Below are 27,094 nucleotides of genomic sequence, written 5' to 3' on the forward strand. Positions count from 1 at the left end.
AGTATTTAGCTTGAAGAAATCAATTTGGATAAAACATTGACCCCAGTAAAGATTAGAGACATAAACAGGAGGGAAGCAGGATACACATAATCTCCTTTTCATTCAATTTTTCTTTGCCTCTGTACTTCCTTTCTCTCTTCTGAATGCTAATTATTTTCTGCAGCACGCCAAAGCTCACAATGTATAATCTGTATGGTAATAGAACTGCTTGAGCCCAACTTAACACATAAATGTGTCAGAAACTCAGTTGGAATACAAAAAAAAAAGGAGAGAGGGGAACATGAAAATGAATCCCTGGTCTCAAAACCCTGCCATGATATTCAGAGGTATTAATTTCTAATTCCATATTTTCCATGTTCAGATGTACAGGAAAGAGGACTAATAGCTGAAATTATATTTGGTAATAATTCATGCGGAGTGGACTCCCTTTGAGCACTGTAATTCATCAGAAGGAATCAGATAACAGCTCTGTGATATCCGTCTTTTAAAACATCTGGCGCTTGCTTAACGTTTCATCAGGGAACATGTTTTAAAAAAATATAACCAGAAAATCAATCAGACTATGGCAAACAGATAGGTGTCAACACATTCCATGGTGCTGACGTTAGTATTATATCCATTTCTCATGTCTGCGCAGACAGTTCAGATCATGTGTTATATCAATTATACAATGTTCCATATATCACTCCCATGACACATTTACCAAGACAAATAGACACGTTTGTCCTGTTTACTAACATAGAGGATTCACATGCAGCAGTGGGGGAAAAAGTAACAGTTACAATGTTATGATATCATATGGACGTTTTCAGTATTAAGAAAGAAAAATATAACACTGTTTAGATTATATGTTCTTTGCATGGAATTTGAAGGCTAGGATTGACTAGGCATTCATGCAATTTTTGGTGTGTCCGGGCCCTATCCCCTGACCCCTGAGGGCTATTAGTGATGGGAATTACTTTGATGGGAGCCGGAACTCATGGCTCCATTCTTTTTCAGGAGTTGTTCAATAGAATTGCTCATCATTCTTTTTTACTTTTCAGGGGTGTGGAGTAGAGATTTAGTAGTCGGTGCCAATACCAGTGAAATTACACGATTCTCGATGCCGATCCGATACCACTGTTAAAAAAAAGGATTTCTTAAGATCCCATTACTTAAACATGAACGTCTTTTTTAGCAAATTTGCAAAATTTTAAAATGCTATTTCTATAGCAGACGTACAGAATATAACATAACAGAACACAATCCAACCTTCGTCGTAGTGCAACAACTCAAGATTCATACACAGAACATGCACACACTGGCACCAGCATGCACGCACACAGACCTAATTACTAAAAGTAGAAACAGTCATTTTTACAGACATGGTGATGGCAGGTAGTTAACGTTAAAACATTAACACACAAATTTTAACAAACATCTGCTAAAGTATTTAGTTTATAGGACCGACTGAAATGTAAAGAGGCGTGCTAACTGATTAGCCGAGGCTGCATTACTACGAGGTACAACGTTAAACCTACAGAACGTATGCTACATAACATAAAGCATTATTGCAACAGATGTGTCCGTGAACCATCCCAAACATCAAGAAACAAGTATTTCATTATGACAGATAAAAAAAGAAAATGTTAACTCGTTAAAACATTTGGATGTTGTTAATATATAGTAAATTAATCAAAAATCACCTTGAATTAGTAGCTGTACCGTAGCTGTACCTGTGAATGCCTCCTTGTTTAGTTTTTCATTATAATTATGTCATGAACGGTACGGGGATATAACACAAAGAGACTGAACCCAAATGCAGACATGGACATGGGATAAAAGTACAAACAAACGTTTAAAATAAACGACAAACAAAAACGTTAAACACTACAGGGTAACAGGAATACTAGGGACGAGAGGGTTGAGGAAAACAGGAAGGAGGAAACGACGGACGATCAGGGAACAGGACGAGGAAACACGAGATACTACGAAGAAACAAAAGATAACAACGATTAATACAATTAACAACAAGGAGCGCAAAACCACAAATTAGTAACGGGAGCCAATCCGGGGGAAACAGTTTACCAAGGGAAGGATAACAACGGTCAGCTCAGGGTTTAAGTACTCCATCAGGTGATTAGTGTAACAGGCTGCAGCTGGGGGGGAATACGCCTACCGGACCTAGACGAAAGAAACAAGAGGGAGACACATGCAGGGAAAGAGGGAGACAAACTCACACAAAAGGAAGAGAGGAAGGTACTGACAGAACAGACTCTTGACAAATTAAACATAATGTTACCTATCTGATCAGTCTAGTTTACCTGTTAGCGCTACTTCTTTATGAACTCCGACTTCTGAATGCAAGTATGACTGCCCCCATTAGTACAGGAAGAGTCACAGCACCCAAAACTTGTGGGGCAACTTTAATCCAACATGCTAAAAAAATAGGCATTGTCAGTGTTTTTTTTAATTTTTTGATATAAAAGGTATCGCAAGTATCGGTTTTCGTGACATTCCCAGTAGTGACTACTATTTATCTGTGAACATTTTTTGCACCGTGCATCTGCCAGCCAGCATGTTGGATTAAAGTGTTAATAAAAGTGTGTTTGGTGTGTTTTCAGTGTTTACCTACAGTAAGATACAGTGCATCCTGCAGCCCGCTACTGCTATTTTCACTGTCACAGTCACAGTAGGAGCTGCTATGAAGTACTCCTGGGATCATGAACGCACCATAGTGGATCTAGGGCAGGCAGTAAAATGTGGACACAAAAAAAACACGATCGGCTCTCAAGTATGACTTGGTGTTTTTTTTTTAAAAGAACCGTTTAATTCACAGAAGTCACACCCCTTGAGGTCAATGCCTAACCACAACCATTGCCCTAACTACTTGCAGGGTGTCTTGCCAAGTAAAGCAGCGGGACATTAATGTCACTTTGCTAGACATCTTTTGGGTCTTGCTCCAGTAACTAACAAGACATATGGAATTCCATTGAGAGCCAGGAGCTTGTAGGGATAACACTAAAGGTCTTTAAACACTGGACAAACAATTATTACCCAGCAATAAAGCAACTTTTTTCAGCTGGTCATTTTGGAACATTCAAAGCAAGCAAGTGGGCATCAATGATGTTTCTATCATGCAGCTGGCGCAACCGGAAGAAAGCAAATCCCCAAAGGGAAAGCGGATGTACAAAGATAAGAAGAAGAGACAAGCCCTTTTTTCCCCTAGAACATTACATTCATATACTAACATAATTTTTGGCCAATTTTATAATGGCAGCATGTATGCGTCCTGATGTTAGATCATTGCATTTTAATAGCTAATTCTGCACACAAGCGTTTTGTCCTTTTTGGAGTGTTGAAAAATTACCACCCTTTACTTTCTTTACTTGTGCAGTTTATGTAAAAATTGTTGATTTCAGCACAAGCTTGATTTCTAGCCCCACGTGCATGTGCATCTTACAATGACATTCTTTGGAAGCCCGTCAGAGACTGCACAATACTAATGGCAAGTGTATAATTTTCTATAGCAGCATTACAGCCTGATGTAATGGTAAAGCCGGACAGTACCAGTGGAAAGAGTAATGAAAGCCAGGTGAAGTGTATGAGAGCAAGCATTCAGTGTGACTGCAGCCCAGAGAAACATGACAATGTGCATAGTTATTGTTACAGCAAAGTGCGTCGGGGCAGCAATAAAGTCAGGACAATTATGTAGCTACACGGGGAAATGCAACACAATTTCATGCTGCATCTACAGCTTAGGTGCTTTATGGGGACATAATATCAATGGTACTGTCATCAAAGAGGGAGGATTCAAATAACGGGAAATTCAAGAAAATGAATTGAGATTACAATGTTTCACCATTATCATTGGGTCACTAATCCGAGGGATACTGGGTTCAAGATGTGTGGAGAAAAGAATACAGTAAAAAATACTACTCAAAACTATATTTACCAAAGAGAGGAATAGAACCAAATGATATCCTGAATTGGCAGAAATTAATTATGCACTTTGATCATTATGAGCAATAGGAAAATAATGAGGGGGGATTTAATATAGGGAACTTGTCTTGATTGTAGTCTACATTTAGAAGTGCTGTGTCTGTAAAGATCCTTGCTTTGAGGTTTGCATAGCCTCTTATATTAAGAGAGAGTGATAAAAAGAGGGCCAAAAAAAGAGGTAACAAAGAAGGGGGGAGCCCACCACCTCCTTCCCCACCACCTACAAAGCTCGCTTTGTTAATTAGTCCATGCCACATCAGCGCTTTCAAATAAAACCTTTTGGATATGCCTCACCACAAGAAGATCTTGTCTGTTTGTAGAGGAGGACAAAAATTGTAAGTGTGGAAAACTGTATCCTTGCATTATGTTCGGAAAGTACGTTTGTGAATGTAAGAAAATGTACTCTGTAGCTCAGATCCACAGATTCATAAATGTCATCCAGGGCAGATTATGTGACAATGGGCCTTTGGGCACAGACATGCAAAAGGCCCCACCATCTTTCCTACACAGAAGCGAGAGACTTTGTGATGCCTTTGCCTCTATTTTGTAGTGTAGTCGCCATGCATCTTGTTGTAGTTGTTTTGTCTCTCTTTGTAGTCATTATGTGTCTCCGTGGGCTTTTTTTTCTCACTGTAGTCATTTTATGTCTTTGTGGTTGTTTTGTGTGTCTTTGCAGATGCCTTCATAATTTGCATCTCTTCGTGGTCAGTATGTGTCTATTCAACATTTTGCAGGTGAAGGCCGGGGGGGGTCCTGACAAATTAAGCTGCTGCATGGGAGGCCCATTCCACAATCCATCCAGGCTGGAATCTTATTTGGTGTGTATGTTTGTGTGTGTGTGTGTGTGTGTATGTGTGTGTGTGTGTGTGTGTGTGCTTGTGCGTGTGTTTGTGTGCTCGCAGCGCAGAAATTCACTGAATAGGCCCAAGCCCCTCTGCTTGTGTATACAGGCGGTAGTAGATGTGTCTCACTTATTAAACGGCACGCTAATCACACAAATTATTGCTTCCAATTAGCGCTGTGGTAGTAATTAATTCCCCCACTATCACATCATTTAGCGCGCTTTCACACCATGGCACCTGTTTTCTCCCAATTCTGTCATCCCTGTTTGTTTATTCCATAAACATTATTTGCATTAAAAGCTTAAATAAACAATTTGAGTAGTATGCCACTGGTGTAAGGATGTTTGGAAGGCACCGAGGGTCATGGACAATGAGACTACAAAGCAGTGCTCGGGAAGACTCCCACAGAGAGCGTTCCTTACACTAACACTCACTGCGCCCTCCCTTCCTCCACCACCTCTCTAATATGGATTAATAAAGTGATAACGCTCTTTGTTAATTAATATGAGCGTGCAGTACTAATTACTTTGCTGTACGACAAGCAAGCTGTTGAACCCGTAAAAGGAATGGTGTCAGATTGGACTGGCGATGCTACAACGACGGGGCTGTGTTCTGACTAGTAATGGAGTACAGAGGGCAGACAGAGGGAGAGAGAACAGAGAGAGCGAGTGAGGTTTGTGAATAATCACAATGCAATCAAGTAGCTCTGATATTCATAAGAGCTGTTGAATATGCAGAAGAAGATTGGTCGTGCCAGTCAACAGTCAGTGGCAGGCCCACACACTCACTACAGAGCTGTGGAGCAGAGCAAAGGGGAGCACATAATAGATCTGTGGATGCTTTACAGCTGGCCAGGAAGGAACCGGCAATTCTCAGCCGCTTCATTTGCTAGATGTGACATTTATTGCAGTTGTAGTACTGTGCAAAGGCCAAAGCTCACTCCAAAACTTCAGGTACACTGTATACTAACCTCATATGCCAACCGTCTGCGAACGGACTTCTGTGTAGGCTAATGGAGGATTTTTTTGTGTTCTGATGACACATGGTTAATACTCATGGTGCAGTATTACTAGTGTTGTATATCATATTGATCCACTGGAGTGTAAATAACAGCGTTAAACATGTTTGTTAGATTATGAAACCCTTTGCTGCATGTTATCCTCTCTTTAAATAGCCTGAAAAAAACTGTTAATAAATGCATTATAAAGGATCCATTAACTCTAACCAGGCATTGTTCTCACTCTAGATCCAGCAGTAACATAGTTAACTGTTAATAAGCGCATAGTTAACCACTTAAAAAAAAAATGATAATGTGTTTCTCATATAAATGTTTTATTATCTGACAATAAATGTGTTTATGATGATATTATTAACATGTCTAAAGTCATATTAACATAATAATATTAATAAATACAGAATAAATGCAGGTTGGATGAAGGCTACAACTGAGTGCACTGACATTACTTCATTATTTTTTATTTTATTGTAAATTAGGGTGTTTAAATAACTTGCAGGCAATTTACAATTTAAAACATACACATTTGTATTTAAATGTGACTTCTCAGCCAACAAAATCTATACATGAATCAGTTTATTTACAAGAAGTTAAACCCCTTGCAGTGTGGTAAAGGAGTAGAAACAACATTTATAGATAAATATGGAAATAAACATGACTTAATAACCTATTTAAATCCAAGCAGTTTAAAGAAAGAACATTAAAATTTTGTTTTCCATCAAGTAAATCAGCTTATGTATATGTAACAGAGAATCCAAGAAGCACATCTGTATATGACCACATACAATTAGCTGTAAGGTTGGTCCTTCAAGCTCTAATCTAACTTACTGTTTAATGTACTCTTCTTCTATTTTTGCCCATTATATTTCAAATCAATTCAACACCCAAAAAAGATTGCCTTCTTCACCGAAGAGGAAGAGATTCATTCAGGAAAGAGGTTAGATACTGTTCTTTGGAAGTCCTGGTAGCCTTGGTGTAGTGGTAAATGTCAGTGAATGTGAGCAGGAACATGTAACTTTGCCTTGTATTACATGAACGGAGGCTCGATCCTCAGCCAGATTGGTGCTTTCATAACACCGAGATCTGTTTCCTTGCACACTCCTCCCCCTACTGGTGTAAATCCAGAATCATAGGACCTAACCATATGTTGTGTACTCATTAACATATTGATATCTGTTATATATAATTCATGGAAACATGTTTTGAAATTGATAGTCAAAACGGGATGCTGCATTTTGAAACTGCCACGGTGCACAGGAAGCTCATATTCCAACTCTTGAGTTGCATGAACAGTAAGAGTAACACAACCTTTTTTTAATACTTGTATGTTTCAATGCCTCTTCACTCTCCACATGAGTCTCTGCTGCTGTCTGGTATTGTATTTAATCAACATTCACTTGGAAAGGATCAACTAAAATCTGTGAGCCTATTCATCAAAGATTATTTTACAAGAAGGGAGAGTTAGAAGGATTAAAAAAATATATCTTTACAGACCGAACATGTGCAGGAAATGTTAATAGGAAATAAAATAGATTCATACAAAGATACTTCCACAGATATGCTCATCACAGCACAATGCCTTTGTGTGCTGCGTTACATTACTGTGTTGCTGTTAGAATGGGTCCCTTTGGAAGCAAGGGGCACGTTTCTGTAAGGTTGAGAGGGGACATAAGAGTGTGTCCTTGCTTCGTGCTTCCCTGAATTAAAATCCCTTTGAGGGCTTGCAAACAAAAAAAACATCTGTGTGGAAAAGCTTACCAACCTTTATATTTTTATGTAAAAAATAATGAATGAAATAGAATGCCAGTTGAGAAATATATTTACATTTTTTTTTTATTGGGGTAAAACTAAACACTCAAATCCAATTATTTTCCTTATCACATCAGTGTTTCATGAATATCTAACTGCGGGTCAGAGAAGCCGTAAGAAACAAGTTGCAGCCGACTGCAGAGAAGAGGAGGAGATGCTGCTTCACTGTGTCGGAGCAGAGTCGCTTTGATGAGAATTAACGGCACTAGAAGACGGTGATTTTTTGACAATGGCTATTAAGAATTAATCAGGCCAGTGCTCAATAATTTATCGTGCTTCTCAAAGTCGCCTATCAATTTTTGATCCTCTCCGTCCGTGTCCATTTTTTGCATGAAATCAAACAAAATTTCGAAATAATGTGTCACTTGAGTGACAGCAAAGTCTTTATTGCAGGCAAAACAACTTGATCTAAAGCAGGGTGGAGGCCTACTCTTATGTGCATGTGAACTGTTGCTGCGTTGTCGATGAATGCTGCATTATTATCAAAATGCCTGACAGGAGTGTTTAACCTCCCTAAATACCATGTCCAGGAGTCAATTATTGAAATATTAAGTCTGCAGTGCAGATATTTCTTAAAATAAGTGAACAATCTGGCGCATTAGTTTGACTTGCTTGCAGGAAAACCGAACTAAGCGTGCATTTATAGGTCATTTTTGATGCAAACTGAAACTGAATTTGAAGCAATGGAAAAGACTACATCTATATAATAATGGGAAAAACATTTTTTACTTGCATATTTATGCATTTTTATGCGTTTTTTTGCAAGTGCATTTGAGTCTGTGTATGTTCTACGTTCATGAACGATAATATAGAGGTTTGCTATACTAAGTGTTAAAGAATATACTGACAAACACATCTCAAGTTGCTGCTTTTAATAATCTCCAAAGCTCTGGCTGGAAAATGCTGCATGCTCATTGTAATTATTCCATAACCACCACTGCATTCTTTTGATTTATGTAGTAAATGTGTTTTTAATAAAAGTTGCAAGAGGAGAGAGGAGAAAGGAGAGCAACAAAAAGACACAAGAGGAGAGATGATCTGAGAGAACAGGCGTGATGTTGACTCTCAGTAGTAGTCAAAGATAAATCACATTTTTCTTTTTCCACAAAACACTATAATGAAAAAGCTCACTGTCCAACAGTGGAAGTAGGCTAAGCCATCACGGCTGTCTTTTATCAGACAAAACTAATACCCTTGATTCAAAGTAACAGCAGAGTGGTCATTAGGGTATTATATGTAGCCTAAAGCAATGGTGTCAGCCTCCCTATGCTAATAGCCCATGCCCTGGAAAAATTAGCATGGAGCTCTCTGGGGCACAGAGGAGATCACCTTGCTCTCTCTCTTCACTGTTGATTTTGTTAAATATAAAGAGGGGTGCTCATCACTATTTTAAAACCTGGGACACCTACGTTGTCAAAGTGATTGCAAGGGTGGATACAAAATGACAACTTATCGATTTGTTTCCACCGATTTACCTAGAAAATTGCATTGTCACCAAAAAAGATCTGTTTTTTTATGCTGAACTGAATATGATTTTGTATTAAAGTAAAATAAAAAAAATAGATTTGAATAATGCTTACATTTGGAATGTACATTTAGAATGCATATAAAAATATATTAATATATATATATATATGTATATATATATATATATATATATATATATATATATATAAAGTGTGACAAGCTTTAAAATGTGATGCGTTGTTAAAAATGATTAACCCCATAGTAAATAAACTCATATATCCATACTTGTTATACTGTTGTTGATAATTTTAAGTGTCTTTCCTGTATTTTTAATGATTTATTTGAGTATAGTACACCTTCATGATGTGTATAGAAAATTGTAGTCACGTATAGATACATCTATGCTGTCATTTCCATGAGTGTGATCAGTAAAGTTTATCCTATCTTATAATGTCAATTGGACCAGCTAATTTACAACATTAAAGTGCTGCTCACATGTTAATGAATCAGTAATAATAATACAATTATGATATGTTAATACAACACAATGACAGTGCCATTCTGCATATCGAGTACTTCTACTTATGATACATCTAATACAATTTGCTGATAATACTGTTGTACTTTTACTAAAGTGTATTTATTTTATTCACTTTTATTGTTATATTGTGGTATTGCTGTTTTTTTCTCAATAGTTCTTCCACCAGTGTCTGTTTTGCGCATTTTGTGTTTGAAAGCTGCAAAAGACCAAAACAACATAATTAAAAGTGTCAGCCTCCAAACTGCACTTTACCTTACACTGCATTTTAGCATGCACACTAACAGGATGGATTTGACAGGATTGTTTTTCGCCATAAATCCGGAAAAGGGCAGGATGCAGCAACCATCAGTTTAATTATTTGTTTAATTTGACAGTGACAATTGTGCCTAGATGACACAATTACTGCAGCTTTAATCTATTTTTACGACAATACAATTTACATAATATTACTCATAAATTTGGACAAGGGCTGCAGTGCAGCAATAATGCAGCAAAAATAGAAAAAGTAGGAATTCTTTATTAGCTAAATGTATCCTCAGACTTTGATTTCGTTGGTCAGACAAAAAGCAAATTAAGGGGAAGTTGCCTTCACACTATGTATCTACTGACAGTTTCAAGCATTAATACTTATGTTCAATTACCTGTACCTATCTACATATATAGGCTACTGTACTATATAGTATAAAAGTTTATTTTCATTGGAATTAATCAAGAAAGCATGTTTTCACAATGATTTTTGACTCAACATACAAGATCAATCACATTTTGCTGATAACTTCTAACTTATTTGGCCTAAATTCTGTTATAATAACTGTTAAAACTGTAGGATAAACACTAAAACGACAAAATTCAGAAGCACTTTAAAACTGTCTCTGCATGTGGTGTGTGTTTTCATAGTGCCAGCAGCATGGAGCACCTCAGTGTTGCTGTGTTTGTGTCTGAAATATTGCCTGTCCTTGGTCAGTAGATTCAATGTGGAAGAATGCAGTTTAATGTCTGTGTGTGGTTAAAGTGTGTGTCTGTGAATGTGTGCAGGAAGCCATGTGAATATGAGTTGCGGAGTGAATATAGATCAGTCTCCCAGAGGCTAAGTGAGATGGCTGCTGTAATATCCCCCAATTACACACAGATCAGCCCCTGACCAACCACCCACTCCTGTCACTGGTCATCACAGACCATGTGTGTGTGCGTGTGTGTGTGTGTGTGTGTGTGTGTGTGTGTGTGTGTGTGTGTGTGTGTGTGTGTGTGTGTGTGTGTGTGTGTGTGTGTGTGTGTGTGTGTGTGTGTGTGTGTGTGTGTGTGTCTGCGTGTGTTTGTGTGTGAGAGAGAGAGAGAGAGAGAGGTGTAAATGTATGCACTCTCAGTTAGCGTGTTTAAACCAAACCATGGAAACCTAAATGTAAGATGGCAGCCCTGATAGAGCTCTCCATAGTAATCAATCCATTACAAGAAATAGGTGTGTATGTTTGTGTTTACGTGTGGGTACAGTTACGGGTACAAGTGTGTTTGTGAGTGCGCTTGTGTATGTTTGTGTTCATACAGTATATCTGTACTGCAGGTGCATTTAAGTGTGTCTGTGAGTGTGTGCATGTTTTTGTTTGAATAACAGAATTATCGTATATGTACCCAAATCAACACATCCTCATGCTTAAACCAGAGATGAAGTTTTTTCCAAACCAATCCAATACCAATACTTGGGCTGAGCGTATCAGCTGATACCCGATACTGATACGATACTACTGTTGAATGAATGAACCGTATACCTTGCCATGTAAGTAAAGGCATCAGGAGAAACCTAAAAAAGGTAATAAAATAACACAGATTTAAATGTACTTAATATTATTTATTAATATATAACAAAGTGTTCATTAGCAGCAAAATAAATAAATAACACTTCCAGGTAAAGTGCACTGCAAACAGATATTTTAAACTGTGATATAAAACCCTAACCCGGTGTTGCAAATAGAATTGAAGTGACTAGATCGCTGTAATTGTATTCCTGTGTATGATATCAATAAAAAAGAAATAACTGGATCGGCCTCATTTAGCTGATATCCGATCCAGCTATTTAGTCAATATGGTTGCAGATTTCCGATCCGGGTATCAGATCATCTTTAGCCTAAAGGTAACAGTCATTTTTAAACGTGTAGTTAACGTTCTAACACGAAACTTCTTGTTTAAGTTTAGGAAAAGTGGTTTGGGTGAAAATAACATATCTTAACCTATGTACATAAGTGTGTGACCAATTTATGTACAGTGTTGTAGTCAAGACCGACTTAATTGAGTCCAAGTCCAAGACCTGGTCCAGTTAAGTCTGAGTCAAGACCAAGTCCAAAGGAAGTCAAGTCTGCAACGGCAGATTTCCCAATGGTCATATAGTGATTAAGGAGTTAGGATGGATCTATGAACAAGACTGATCTACCTTCTAACATCAAACTAATCAATGCATAGACTTTAGGCAACATTCTGTACAACTGATCCAGGATCAGCAATAGAGATCAACTTTTCAAAGTGCAAGACTTTAAAAAAGTGGTTTTGATATGCACCATTACATTTGTTGTTATTATGATAGATATGACAATTTGATAAAGATTTTAGTTCACATTGTTTGGCCTACCTGATACTGAAGACAGAGGAAGTAGGTTTGGGTGGATGGTTGGTTTTACAAAGCACGTTTGCAAGTTCAGATTGGGCCCATGTGTTGCAGCGAACTTTTCAACAAGTCGTTCTATTAATACAATCACATTGGTTCTTTGTTCCTTCCCTCTAATATGACCCACAGGAGCGTTTTCTTAAAGTGAAATGCGGGTGTAAAATCACCCCAGGTTCTTTTTAGGCGAATTCGGTCATCAAATAAGCCATTGAGACAATTTCATGTATGAACTATTAACGTAGATTTTTCGGAGAGTCGCTAACAGCCTGCCGCGGCTAAAACAGATAACCTTGGGGCAGCGAGTTGGACGCATTAAAACGTCTTTTTTAACCACTAATACTGCTCCGAATAACACCAAACCTCTGCAGTAACATGAGATGAGTCCTTACACATTAACCGAAGCACCAACAACGTAGTATGTTAACACGGAGTGTATTAAAAGAGTGTTTTGAAAGATTTACCTACTGGCTACTAATGCAATCCAAAAGAAAGGAGCCCATTCATGATTTCCAGAAAAATACGTAAACGTACTACGGAATTTCACTTTAATAACCTCCATACTGGTGGCAGCAGATCAACACATCCTCACACCTTAAGGTAACGGTCACGGTCATGGTTGCAGTTGAACTGCAAAACTGCCTGGTTAGCTTTAGGATTTTGTGGGGATTTTTAAACATGAAGTGTTTCTTTTTGTCATAATATAACTGAAGTTTTGTTATCATTCACTGTACACGTATGGAAGTCACATAAAAATGATTTGGAATGCTTTCACATTATTATGAATTTTACACAGATAGCATAATTAAAGGATGTTGCAGATAAGCTCCTGGTTAAAACTAAGTGCAGTGAGATGAGAGAGGACAAGCCCCAGGGTAGGGTAGGGAGGGTTCTTTCTACAGGAACTGGCTGTTCATTGGAAGAAATGTGTGACCAGGGGACGGAGGATTTAACTCATGAACGAATGAGAGCCAGTCTGGAAGTGATTGACATTCTAAAGCCTGAACCAGGGACGGACTCAGCAACATTCTGAACCAATCACAAAAATCCAATGAACTTTATTGCCGTATAAATTCTTTGTGAAGGGAGGGCTCTCTGTGCTCTTTCTGGCTCATTGGTTGCAGCAACAGCTTGGCTGAAAGGCAGGATGATAATGATGAAATTAGTATGTTTAGTACATGGTGTAGTAACATAGTGTATGTTGTAACTTACTTAAGTTCACATAAGTCACCTGACGTCCACCTTTGCTCTGGTCATAATAATTAAGTCCAGTTGAGGTAGCTGCGACGATAAAACCAAGATATTGTTTTTTTGGGGGAGGACAGTCTCTACAAAAAACTAAACCAGAACCAGAAAAGGAAGTGCTGTGTGTGCCCTGATAGACTGTACCTTAAAATACTCACCATTACATTTGTTGTTATTACAACCCATATGACAATATACAGTATGGTGATAAAGATTTTAGATCATATTGTAAGCAGAGGAAGGATATTTGGGTGGGGGTTGGTTTTACAAAGCACCTTACGGTAGCAGGTCCGGATTGTGTGTTTGCGATATTGTGTTCCAGCCAGATGTCACTGTGTTGATGACATTATTATTAATTATGTTAATGTCTATGTGTGTGTGTGTACTCTCTCCTCCTGATCCAACCTGTAGGCACATTACCTTAGTTCTGCTGAACTCACAAAGAGCACTTTGAGATGCTGTGGTGACTGTAGCGGAAACTGGACATTCCCTCTCAAACACACACACACACACACACATACACACACACACACACACACACATACACACACACAGAAGAAACTGCAGATCAGTCTGGGGACTAGCCACTGCCAGCAGTGTCTAATTGCTCTCAGAGGAGAAAGAGATGCTCGGAAGAAAACTGGTGCAGATCCACCTCATCTCTTTTTTTCATCTCATGTATTCAGCGCCCTTTGTTTTTCCTATCCTCTTTATTTCCCCATATTTCGTTTCCTCCCTTTCTGCCCATCAGTTTCTGAGCAGCAGCTCCATCATTCATTCTGATTGCAGAGTTAAAGAGAAAGAGTTGGAGATGGAGAGAGTTACAGAAAGAGAGCGAGAGAGAGAGAAGAGGGCCTTTATTAAACCTGCTGCTAATTGAGATAGCACGGAAATAATGGGGAGTGACACTTTAATGAAGACATGCTACGTGTTACCACTTCTTCCTTCCCCTCCACCACAGAGAGGAGGAGGTACAATGAAGAGAATAAAGAAGTGGGGAGGGATGAGGAGAGCATGAAGAAAGATTGAAGGAGGGTAAGAGCTTCAACTGTTTTATTGCAAAAAGGGAAAAAAAAGAGCAAAGACAGAATTGATACCAGCTCGCATCTCATGCTGTAATGTGTTTTCAGTGGCACGTCAAAAGTAAGAGTTAAAGGGAGTTATGGGCAGGGATATTGTTCTATCACGTTAAAACACAATTATGTTTCATCAGGGTGATTGCATTGCACACTTGCAATAGACTGCTCTTTGTACTTTGCTTCGGTGCAACATTTCTGTGTATTTGCCGTCTTGCAGAAAAAAGAAGAAAAACTGTCGAGCAAAGTGAAGCCAAAACAGAGAGCACGATTAGAGAAGATATCCCCGGGTGATGTTCCTTCTATTCGGTTACCGCTCTCAAAATCTGACGCGAGATGACAATCATTGGATTTGGTCAGGGGGGTAATTTGAGAAAACAGTGCTTCATAATACGTCAAAGCAACAGATATCGGGAGAACAATAGAAGCAGCTTTTTGGGGGGAAATTTACAGCTAATAACAAAATGTCAACATTCTAGATTTGTTATCTTGCATTACAGTGAGATTCCATATTAGATTAAATAGTGAATTCACACTCACAGTACATGTTTTAATGCAGTTACGCAGTGGTGTATCAAGACATTTTTGACCGGGACGGCACAAGTGGGGCGCTGACTTTGTACTCTGCATCCACTATTCATACTTTAACCATTCGAGACCCACCATAGATGCAATTTGATGTCTTGGGGTATATATGAATATCTTACAAAATATGACCTTCTGTTTACTGCTTTTGGGCAACAAAAGGAGACAATTAAAACCAAAAGCCAAAAAGACAACATAAAAAAAAAAAGCCAGAATTTAACGCAGAGTGAGACCTCTTCCTCGTCCAAGTTTCCTTAAGCCTGTAGGTGGAAGCAATCTTGTTTTCTCTCAGAACATTTGAATTTCAATATGATGATTATTATGGATTTTGCCCAACAACGAAAGGCAAACAAACAAAAGCAAACTGCCCAACCCAACTTTACGTTTAGGCAAGAAAAGGTGATGGTGAAGTTTAGCTACCACAATCACTTTGTTAAGATTAGAAGAAAAGGTTGTGGTTTGGCATAGGGCTTCCGGTACATGAACACTGCCCCCCCGGATGATAGTCCTGTCTTTTAGGACCCATCCACCACCCCAACCCTTGTCCGTATGCAGATTTTAGTGCTCTTATACGTTACTTGATTTCCTGCTTCTTTCTCTTCCATGTAAAATAAATATGTAGATAATAATTAATATGTAGACTACATACAAATTTCAGTGCATTGATTTTCATTGGAGTCACAAACACATACACACAGTCATACTTTTTTATTGTATATTTTTGTTTTATACAGGGTTTCTAGTACTAAAATCTTGAATGCTATTTCATCAAAAAGAATTCAATCAACGTTCAATGATATAATTGATTTTTGTCATTTTTCATTTTTTACATTAATTTTAAATTATTAACATATTAACCCCTGAGCAGTCACCCCTTCTTTTTGAGAGTGCTGAAGGTGGGGGACAGGAGATTGCACATTGAAGTTGTGCACATCATATGAAAGCTGGGAACTTGAAGATTAATTTGAGATTACAGGTCATCACTATGTGGCTTTTTCGCCTAATCAAATTAGAAAGTTTAGAGTGTATAAGGGCTTAGAACATTTTGATGGAAGTATATGATTGCCATTCTTGTGCTCTATTATGTCTCATGAGTTGCTGCAGCAATTTAAGGGTTGATACTTGGGGTGTCCCCGACTTAAAATGTTCATAGTCGAATCTGATTCATCACGTCTTGCCTATAGTACCAATCGCTGAATCAGGTGGGGGTTTTTTTTTGCCCATGAAAAATCCTCTGATCAGGGGTGGAGGATGGACATAGCGCAGACAGCAGCGGGTGCACGTGAGTCCAGCGCTGCACGGTCACATGTGTCAGGCAGAGGTTTACTGAGAGATGTAGTTTCTGATTTAGGAGCATCTTATTAAAAGTATTTGTTGTTTTAACATAAATGTTTTTGTTTGTATCTTTCTTTGGCAATAGCTGACGATATATTTAGAACTGTAGTTTAACTTTCACTGTGTCAGACTGTGTCCGAATAACGTCTTTAATGAAAAACAACAAATGGGCAAATATTCAAATGAAATATTGATTAAATAGTAGCAGACTTATGTATTTCTGACACCCAGATAGATTTAAAGCCCAGCTAAGATGCGCTCTGATGGTGCCAGGTCCTGGATAGTACAACTTCTACGAGTCTACGAGTGGGAGGGGGTTATTCCCGCACACTAAGGAGATAGATTAAAAGCACAAGTTATTTTCACATTTTTAGCAACAGTATTTATTAATAAGTTTACATTTATACCCAAGTAGGCTATTTATCATGGTTTATTGGGAGAAACAAAGCATCATTGTCAATTTACATAGGGAAGACATCCATTTCCTGAATGCCCTAGGTCTCTAGTTTGTGGGCATAAAGTTTCATGAGGCTGTGATTATCCTACAGGTCACAACAGTCCTTTTATACAGTGAGATCAAGTTTAAAAAAAAATCTCTCACTACAATGAAATGGCTACTATCGAGACTAACATCATCACACATGAATATAATAGGGCTCATTGGATTCACATGAGTCTCAGCTTTCCAGTCAGACCCAAATTATGCAACTCAAGACTGTTAATGGACCCCAGTGTGCAGAAATATTTAAATACTCCATTTTAGAATAGGCCAAAATAACACATTTGTTATTGCCCCACACTGCATGAAATTATCATAAAGTGGGTATGTCTGTAAAGGGGAGACTCATGTGTACCCTAAGAACTAATTTTCATTCTGATATATTGAGGTGAGAGGTCACAGGACCCCATTCAAAATGGACATGCAGATCTGCCAAAATGTCCCCTAACTTTGGCTCCAGCTTTATAACGGAATCCTGTTACAGCCTCTTAAAGACAGTAATGTCAGCTGAGAATGCCCAGGCTCGCGTGAGTCTCTTACTTGAGTGACACCTGAGGTAGCTAATCAGATTTCAGGGGTAGCCAATACCACCTCAGGTCAACATCTAAACATTGTGCAGTTAGTTGTGCTGCAATTTAAGAAATGTCATCTATTCAAATATGTGATGGAAATGTATGTATATATATATATATATATATATATATATATATATATATATATATATATATATATATTATTTTTTATTTTATTTATTTTTTTTCATCCACAGCAACTATCTAGATTTGTGTGTGTGTGTGTGTCCAAGCACCATATTACTAAATACTGCAGAAGGGAGCAGTGTCCTGCTGCTGAGATTGAAGTGTGACGCGAGGACGACTACCTACGCTTACCACAATCTGCACGACACCAACCCTAACACACATACACGTACACATACACACACACATACACAGACCCTGCCTCCATCATGTACTGAAGATGAATATGCAATCAGAAAACAGATATAAATATTTATGAAATGCATTACTCTTTGGCTATTTTGCAGAGGTGAGCTTGATTTGGGCCCATCTCTGTTCTACACCCTCTTCGCAAAAGCTGGGCAATATAGAGTCACACAGGCAAATCAAAGCTGTTAACCACACACACACACACACACACACACACAAACACACACACACACACACACACACACACACACACACACACACACACACACACACACACACACAGACCAGAAGTGAAGGAATACACAACCAAGAGCTTAACTGAAACACCATATCTCTATGGGTATAAAGGTGCATCTGTTATGTCCGCCTGTAAAGGAGCTTCCTGGGAGACCTGCCAATTTAAACAGTTTCAACCCCTCAGCCACACACAAACACAGACACAGACACACACATACATACACACACACACACACACACACACACACACATACAGATAAATACGCATAGCAATCCAGAGTGTACACACACACATGCTGATGATATAAAATGGATTTAATGAATTTCTATGGCCGAAAGAGCACCTACACTCTCCTCGAGTATATTTCATACAAAACAATGCTGGGATCTGTATCATTTCAAGATCTGTAAAAATGTAATCAGTGGACTCTAAAGCACATAACTGTGGGTCAATGAATAACCAATGTAAAAAAGCCACACAATTGCATAAGATCTACTGTAGTTTGTAGGACTTTGTTTAAAAGGATCTATCTCGGTCAGGCACATCACAAATCCACAGAATTACCAAGTTTCTAAGGTTTAAAAACTACATTTTGTTCCTAAGATTAGCATAATAGATCAGGAGCTATTCTTGAATAATAGCTTTTCTTTACCATTATAGTCATTCAACTGGCAAAACAAGGAGTGACTTTTATTGTGTAACAGTCACAGGAAATGCAATTTATTTGTACATGATTGTTCAGCGTCATAACAAGACATGGTCTCTTGGAGCATTTTCTTTCTTGCCAGAACAGGTTGCGCACTTCCAACTCCTCACCAACTTTTTGTCCTGCTTTACTTTGAAAAATTACCAGTCCTGTGTGCAGCATGAAATCGCTGTTGCTCTTAACATGATGGACAAAGGCCGAAGACTGACTCCTTCATTATAACAATATAGGATTGCTTGGTTTCACTGTTAACAGATAAATCAAGTTCAAATTATTTCTTGCCATGTGCACAATTACAAAGCAGCAGTCGTATTTATAGAAAGTAGCACCAAACAATGGTACTTTGTCATGGACCTTTGTGTTTAATACCAATGCATAGGCTTTTAACTGTAAACCTGTCTATGGGGGAGTGTCCCAGGATTAAGAACACAAAGCTCTGCAAAGGGGCGCAGGCCTGGGTCGGGGATAGGTTAAACAAACACCAGACTTTTACCCAGGAGACCACAGTTGGTGTCCCATTTATGCACTGTGCGTCAATGTAGTTGAGAAATGGCTCTATTATGAAACCTGCCCCTAGTAGACACTCAGAGAACTGCAGTTTTTGGCACTTCCTTACTGGATCAACCAGGAAGTCGCTGTGGTGAGGGGTTTGGTTTGCTTGCAAAAATATGTCATCCTTACATCTGAATGTGTTGTACTGCATTTACGGTTTCACTGCTAATGCTACGGTAAGTGAACTGAATTAAATATAAAGTCATTGTAGGGAATCATGCACACGTAGATAGAAATCACTCTCTTTACTAATGTCTTGTTCATTTATTTGTCTCGCCTCTCCCTTTGATTAAGGATCAATCTCAGTGTGTCCAATGCCTCAACAGGCATCTTGATAATCCTGCTCAGCATGCCTCTGCATGCTGCCAGTCAGTGGGACGGTGGTCTTGCTCCTCTCGGTTGTGACAATAACATTTAGGATCATGCTTATAAAAAGCTATTCACCATGTTGAGCATGCATCAGTTTCACGTTGATGATGACTTTCAGTTGTTTTTCAATGGTACAAATGTCAGTACAATCCACATACACACTAACACAATTATCCGTGAGCCGTGTGGGTAAAATCTCCTCTGTAAACCGCTGAGAAAATACAGTTATTATGTCCCTCTCACTCCCAGCCTCCATGTCTCTCTCTTCTAATTCCTATGTCCTCCAGTGTGATGGTAAAAAATGAGGCGCCTTACGCAGTGTGCTGCAGCTTTTTTGATTGAAGTGAGTGATTTTCCCCAGCCACACACCTGCGTAAAACAGACGATAATGCTGTTGGAGTCATTTACTGTGACTTTACTAAGATGAATATGAGCAGCGCTTTCTCATCATGCAAATGTGGCTGTACAGAAAAACCTCTCTCGCACTTCTCTGGGGAGAACTATTTTTGCAGTATTACAAAGAAAGATTACCCGTAACCGAGTGATTGAACTCTTTATCGGTGAATGTAAACTCACCCTTTACTATTGCCATGACTGTTATTATTATTTGTTTTGGATATAACACTATATTTAATATGATATTGAGCATTGCACAGCCTAACTGTGGGCTGTGGTGCCTCCATGCAGCCTTGTTAGATTGATAGGAACACATAATCATTATTGGACAGTCTCCACTGTCACATAGCCTCCAGCTTAAATGTCTCCGTCTTTCTCTCTGTCTGTCCCTCCTGCAAGTCTTTTCTCTTTCTCCCTCTCTCCCTCTAATAGCCCTTCATTTCCTCTGCCCATTGCCCCTGCAGGCCACATGTAATACTCTGAGTGACCCGACTGGCTGGGAATACACCAAATTTGGTGCACACACACACACACACACACACACACACACACACACTAATACAGGGAACAAGGCGGTCAGCCACATAGGTCTTCTCCTGCCACTAAATGTCACCTGTCAACCAAGACTGGTGGAGACGGATGAAGGAGAGGGGTCAGTAAACACTATAATAGCCAACACAACTGTCATGCAGCGAAGCACACAGTATGCTGCTGATACATGAGATGAAAATGCAGCAAATACAATAAAAAAACCTTTAAAGGGATTTATTTGAAGTGAAAAGTAAAAAACATTGTGGGTTGTTAGTATTTATTTAAAATCCCAAACATGTCGGCCAGCACTAAGCCCTGGATTCAGCGATGGTGCCCTTTCAAAATAGATAGCCAAGATAGCGGAAGGGGCCTGACATCACGCACCGGATGTCAGACTTTATTCATGCACTGTATATCTCTTAAGTCAGACTGCTGCTCCATTGAATCCCTATATTCTTTAACATAGCATCAGTAGCATTGCCAGTCAGGCTGTCCTCATTTATTGTTCATACATAAGGTAATGCACTGTAATTTGTATGTAATCCATGTAATAATGTAGTAATTATATCTGGAGAAGGAAGAACTGGTCACTGTTAGACAGTGGCGGCACGGTGGTTAGCACTGTCACCTCACGGCAAGAGGGTTCCTGCTTCAAATCCCAGCTGGGACCCTTCTGTGTGGAGTTTGCTTGTTCTCATGGTGTCTGTGTGGGTTTTCTCCGGGTTCTCTGGCTTTCTCCCACAGTCCAAAGACATGCCTGTGTTAGGTTAATTGATTACTCTACATTGTTGGTAGGTGTGAATGTGGGTGTGAATGGTTGCTTGTCTCTATGTGCCCTGCGATGGACTGACGTCCTTTCCAGGGTGTACCCCGCCTTACGCCCGATGTCAGCTGGGATCGGCTCCAAAAAAAAAGCACTCCCCACACTGCACTCCTGTGGGAAGCACAGTGTTTTTATTTTGGCACAATTATTATTTTATCAACTCTTTACACTAACCCTTCCATCCCCCTCAAGCTTCACATTTTCTTCCAAGGAAAAACAAAACAAAATGTATTTTTTTGTCATTGCTTTCTTTGATGAAATGAATCCACACACAATATGTGTATGTGACAACTATTAACTGTTGTGCCTTGTCGATAAAGAAAACTGTCTGAACAGTTTATAATAAATTAAATCAGTATCGAGAAATGTGTGTTACCACTTGTAAAGTATAAAAAAAATGAATGCAAATATGTGTGACAATACAGTTGATACAGCCCTTAAACACTTGCAAGTGGCTTACAAGTTAGAAAGAACTTAATTGGCAGAAGAAAGTTTCAACTGCAGAATGCTAATAACAACCAAGGAGGAGATAAATTATAAGGAGAGTACTGATCCAATATCATCACACAAGTTCTGATATCACTTTAGGCAACACACTTCGGCAGGCAAGATGTGATTACAATGCAACAAGACAAACCACACCAGGGATATGGTTATTCCATCACCACTGCTATCTTGGTTCATCATTGTCATAGCATCATTTCTCATCTGCCATTTGAAAACATATTACCCTTGCATGCTTTCGTGGATTTGATAGCAAGATGCTCGACATCCCTGTTTTGATATTTATAAATAGTTGCATCTGGGGATTGGACATTGTTCTCTCTCGTACAGGCATCTTTGTGTGTGTGTGTGTGTGTGTGTGTGTGTGTGTGTGTGTGTGTGTGTGTGTGTGTGTGTGTGTGTGTGTGTACATGGTGAGGGATGGAACGGTGTGTGTCATAAGTAACTGACCTGGGACTCCCCCCGTGTTTAATCTGAGAGCAAAACAGAACTCATCTGCAGGCTGAATATTGAGTATGTGAGCATACCCTCTCTCTCTCTGTCACACACACACACACACACACACACACACACACACACACACACACACACACACACACACACACACACACACACACACACACACACACACACACACACACACACACACACACACACACCTAAATGCCTATGCCAGTGTCAGGAGAATGAAAGTAATGTTTGCCTCTGGAAAAGCCGTTACAAAATGAACAAGAGGCTGGGTCTTCTAATAAATTACCCCATGGGATATGAGCTTTGTGTTTCCCAGCCAGTCCTCCTCCTCCTCTAAAACTACTTAATGCTCTCAGCTTTGACTCATACATTGTTCCCACAGTTTAAACTCTTGCTGTTGCCTTAAGATATGCTGTGGGTGTACGCTCAGTCGCTGTATTAGTCCCATTGCTGGGTTAAAAGCAGCCTCGGCACTAGACTTCTGCAATGAATGAAAAAAAATATTTGTGACTGACTCTTTTCAAGAAGTACTGTGGAGGTGATTTGAGTATTAACCTTCATTGATTTTGTTTTGATCGAGACCACTCACAAATTATTTGAAAAGTGGGTTATGCAAAAGTACTGAAATGAAAGGCCCAGCACATTTGAACTGCCTTTCATGCAGTTTGCCCTCACAGTTTGAATGAATCTTTCTGTTAAGTTGTGGAAAACTAGATAGCACAAAAATAAAATAAAATAAAAACAAACATTAGCAAAGAGTGTGTCAGAGTTTTGACAGACTACTAACTGTGTTTATTACGGGTAATTGACTGCTTTTTACGGACATAAAAAAAAATAAACCAGGTGCAAAATTCTGCAGCACTGTAGACACTTGGGTTCAGTTCTTGGTTGTAGTACATCGGATTTGTCTCTGTGTTCCAAAAAACAGAAATGGCAGCTGAACTGAACCAAATATCCATGCTGTGTAGCCAGATAATATTCCCTAACTTTATAGGTTGAAGCTGGTTGTGAGTCAGTTCTGTTACACCCTAGGAAACACTGTGTTGAGATATTACGATTGTGATTTGGCCACTACTGCCAACCCATTAACTGGAGAGTGTTGTGGTTCAGGGTCAAAACACTACAGAGGTTTTCAAAGTGGGAGGTGAGACCTCCCCAGAAGTATTCCACAGTTTCAGGGGAAGTTCAGTGAATGGAAGTGAATATTACATTAGTTATCAAAGGAAGATATCATAGAATAGCCCTAAATGTGAGTGATTTAGTTAAAATATACATGTATAACAGTTTCGGGGAGTTTGACTTTTTCTTTTGAGTCAGAAACTATTAAAAATCTTAGGACAGACCTTATTTATATGTATTTGGTGTAGTTAGTCACCATGTCAAACAGCAATATTAGGCTATTCTGGCTCAGTTGTTGAGTGTCTATGGGATCACCTATTTCCCAAGCTTTGTCTGAGGGGAGGCCCACAGTCTTAGTCTTTAACAACCGCTTAACCTCTTTGGAAGGTTAAGAGAGGTAGGCTGACTAACTTACTCATAGATAGCAGCTGCTAACGTCATTTAGTGTATGCCTAGCTTGAGGCGTGTGCCTGTGATATTGTAACATGCGTGAGCGGAGAGGGGGGCTCTGTGGCGCTTGCATGACCTGTAAACTGTGCTGAGTGGACAGGATCATACTGGCGCGGTGGATTTTTGCAAAACAAACAAGCTCTAGGTGCACGTAGAGCTCGAGGTAGAGGTTTTGTCTATCGGAGCATAGTGTCGGTTTCAGTGAATATGTTCAAACAAATGTTGTCGACTGCTACTAACTTGTATAACATGGTTTCCTGCATAGAAAGTACAAAAAACTCTGAGACTGAGGTGGAAGCATACCTACTCTTTCTCCCTCATTGAGATTCTCTGCATCTGGCCTCACCCGACATTCGCTGCTGGTGCTCGCACTTGCAGGGTACGCTAGAGTCAGCCATAGGCCTACATCGAGCCGGCTTCAGACAGAAGGCGGCGAGGCAGCGGAGTCCTTTGAGCGGATCGCAAACTTGTTTGTTAGCTTGTTAGCTTTTAACTGTCAGCTATGATGGCAGTGTGTTTTCTCTCTGTATTGAAAATCCAGTCTGACCTGGAGGTTTCAGGTTTCTTTATTGGTGTTGTGTCAAAGTCGTTCCCCCATTGTTGTTTCACATAATTAGACAGCGACTGGTTTATGGATTTGTAACTAACCGACAAAAGCTGCCCGGGCCTGGCCACCAGACGTTTACCAGGAAGGTTCCCTTCCATATCTGGCTAAAGAAAGGGGCAGAAAATAAAATTAGGAAATTGAAGCTTAAAATAGGGACTTTAATAACTTTGATGTCCCTGTAAAGACAGTTTCACTAAGAACAGAAATAAGGGCTCCAAAGCTCTCTCAGATGGGGTTTCAGCCTAATGCGGGTCTGCTTGAGGCTTTCTGACATGGTGGAGAACCACCATCTCCGAGCGTCTGTACATGCTAGTGTTTCATGTGCTAACAGCTAACTGACTGACATATGTCACCTGAAACAGTGGGGGTGGCGGAAAGGAAGAACAGAGCTGATGGGGATAGATAAGAGACTTGGTACAAGGAAAGAGAGTAAAAAAAAGAAAGAAAGAAATGACTTTTCATCTCTCCCTGGCTCTTTATCTCTCTGTCTCTCTCTCCCCCACCTCCAGTCTGTCGTTCTCTCACTGATCATTAGGAAGTTTTAATTAAAGACTAGAGGATTATTCTAGTGGCCTGCAGTCTTTCACCTTCTCTCATCATCATTCCCACTCATTCACTCCCATCTCCCCCCTTACTCTGTGGCTCTTCAGGTTATGGGTGTGTGTATCTGAGAGTGTGAGCATGTCAGGGAGCTGAATTTGTTGAAGAGAGGTGATCAAAGCCTTCCACCTACAGTGCCAGTGATCTCTTTTTTACTTTCTCTTTCTCTTTCCGTCTGCAGCAGATGTCTTAAGACTCCTACATGCCGGGGCTTTGTGTGAATTAGTATCAATATTAAACACAGAGAGGATGCAGTGTAAGGTTTGTTAAGATGTTCGTTTCCCAACTCAAACTTTCTAAAGTGACTTTGTTCAAGCATTCTTACAGTGCCCACAGTGTTTCTTCTTATTTATATTTTGCTGCTAAATATATTTTCTAGTTTTGAATACCTTGCATTCCTGTTTTTGTTATCATATTTCACACTTGTACATATGATATTGTGTCATAGATTCTCAGTTATTTCAGATCAGCTCTTGGTTGAAACCTCCAGGTCTGAGTAATTAAGCCAATATGGAGGTGACAAAGACTGCAGTTCATCAAACAGGCTGGCTCCACAACAGAGCAAATCCCTATAGAGCCCCATGTTAAAATGTCCAACTTTACAGCAGAAATAAACATGTTTGCAGGCTGGTACAAAAAAACGTTTTGGCGTCTATAGAAATTTTACTATGCATGACAACTGTACAGGGGTGATTTTTTAAATAACTCATCCATTGAAATTATACAAAGGCTTAAAGTGCTGCATGATTAAGGGTGTGGCTGCTTTGTGTGGCAGGTGGATGCTGTCTCAGGAGGTTAGCTGCTAACGTTAGCTGCTAGCTGTCTGCTCTGCTCCTGTCACCGACACCTCAATTCTCTGCTTTCTTTGTGCTGTTGGTGTGCAGGAAATTAAACTGACTGGATGGATTCATGTGCTGGTGGCTTTTGAGGATCATTCATCCAAATAATGGACTAATAATATGGCTTGCTGAGTGTTTAATTTGACTAAAGGACCATTCAAGAAATATGTGCTCCAATTTATTTGCTTCAAAGTGTTTGTTAGACATGTATTAAGTGCATTGTTTCTTACAAAATTAGTTTCTATTCGTTGTGGAAACTGATCGGCGAGAGACCTTTATTTAGCCGCTGTAGCAGTTCAAGTTCAGGCAGCACATGGCACAACTGCAGTGCCACGGTTATACTCTGGGATCCTGGACTGCCCTGACTTGTTGCTGCCGTAAAGACAGGTAAGACCCTTCACTGTCGCTGGCCTCCAGCCTAATGTGACCCCTGGTGCTGCTGTTTGTGCTGCCTTAATTTGAGGCGGCTAAGTATCGTCCCCTCCAAAGTAGACCAGCTAGCTTCTTAGCATAGTTTGTTAGCCTTCGCTAGCTTGGTTGCTTTAAGCCACTTTTGTCATGGTAACAATAATAAATAAGGCTATGGTACGATCGCGGTTGACACGCAGTAGGAAATGGGACGATGTTTACTATGCATTGCTGTAAAAAACAACATCAACTAAACTGTGTTGTGGCCTAGTGGTCTAACACACTGTGATTGTAAGGTCACTAGTTGTAAATTCTAGAATGTAGGTGCGGACCATAGTAACTGAACATAGTCACCAAACATAACTGGCATACTGCTCAAGAATCAGCACTTCAGTTAGCAGCTAGCTAGCTATGAAGGGTTAAGGTCAGGTTTAAAGACAGAGTCTGGGTTATGGTTACATTTTGTTATCTGGAGGGTGAATCATGTTT

The sequence above is a fragment of the Echiichthys vipera genome (genome assembly GCF_963691815.1).
Source record: "Echiichthys vipera genome assembly, chromosome: 1".
In the NCBI taxonomy this organism is placed as follows: Eukaryota; Metazoa; Chordata; class Actinopteri; order Perciformes; family Trachinidae; genus Echiichthys; species Echiichthys vipera.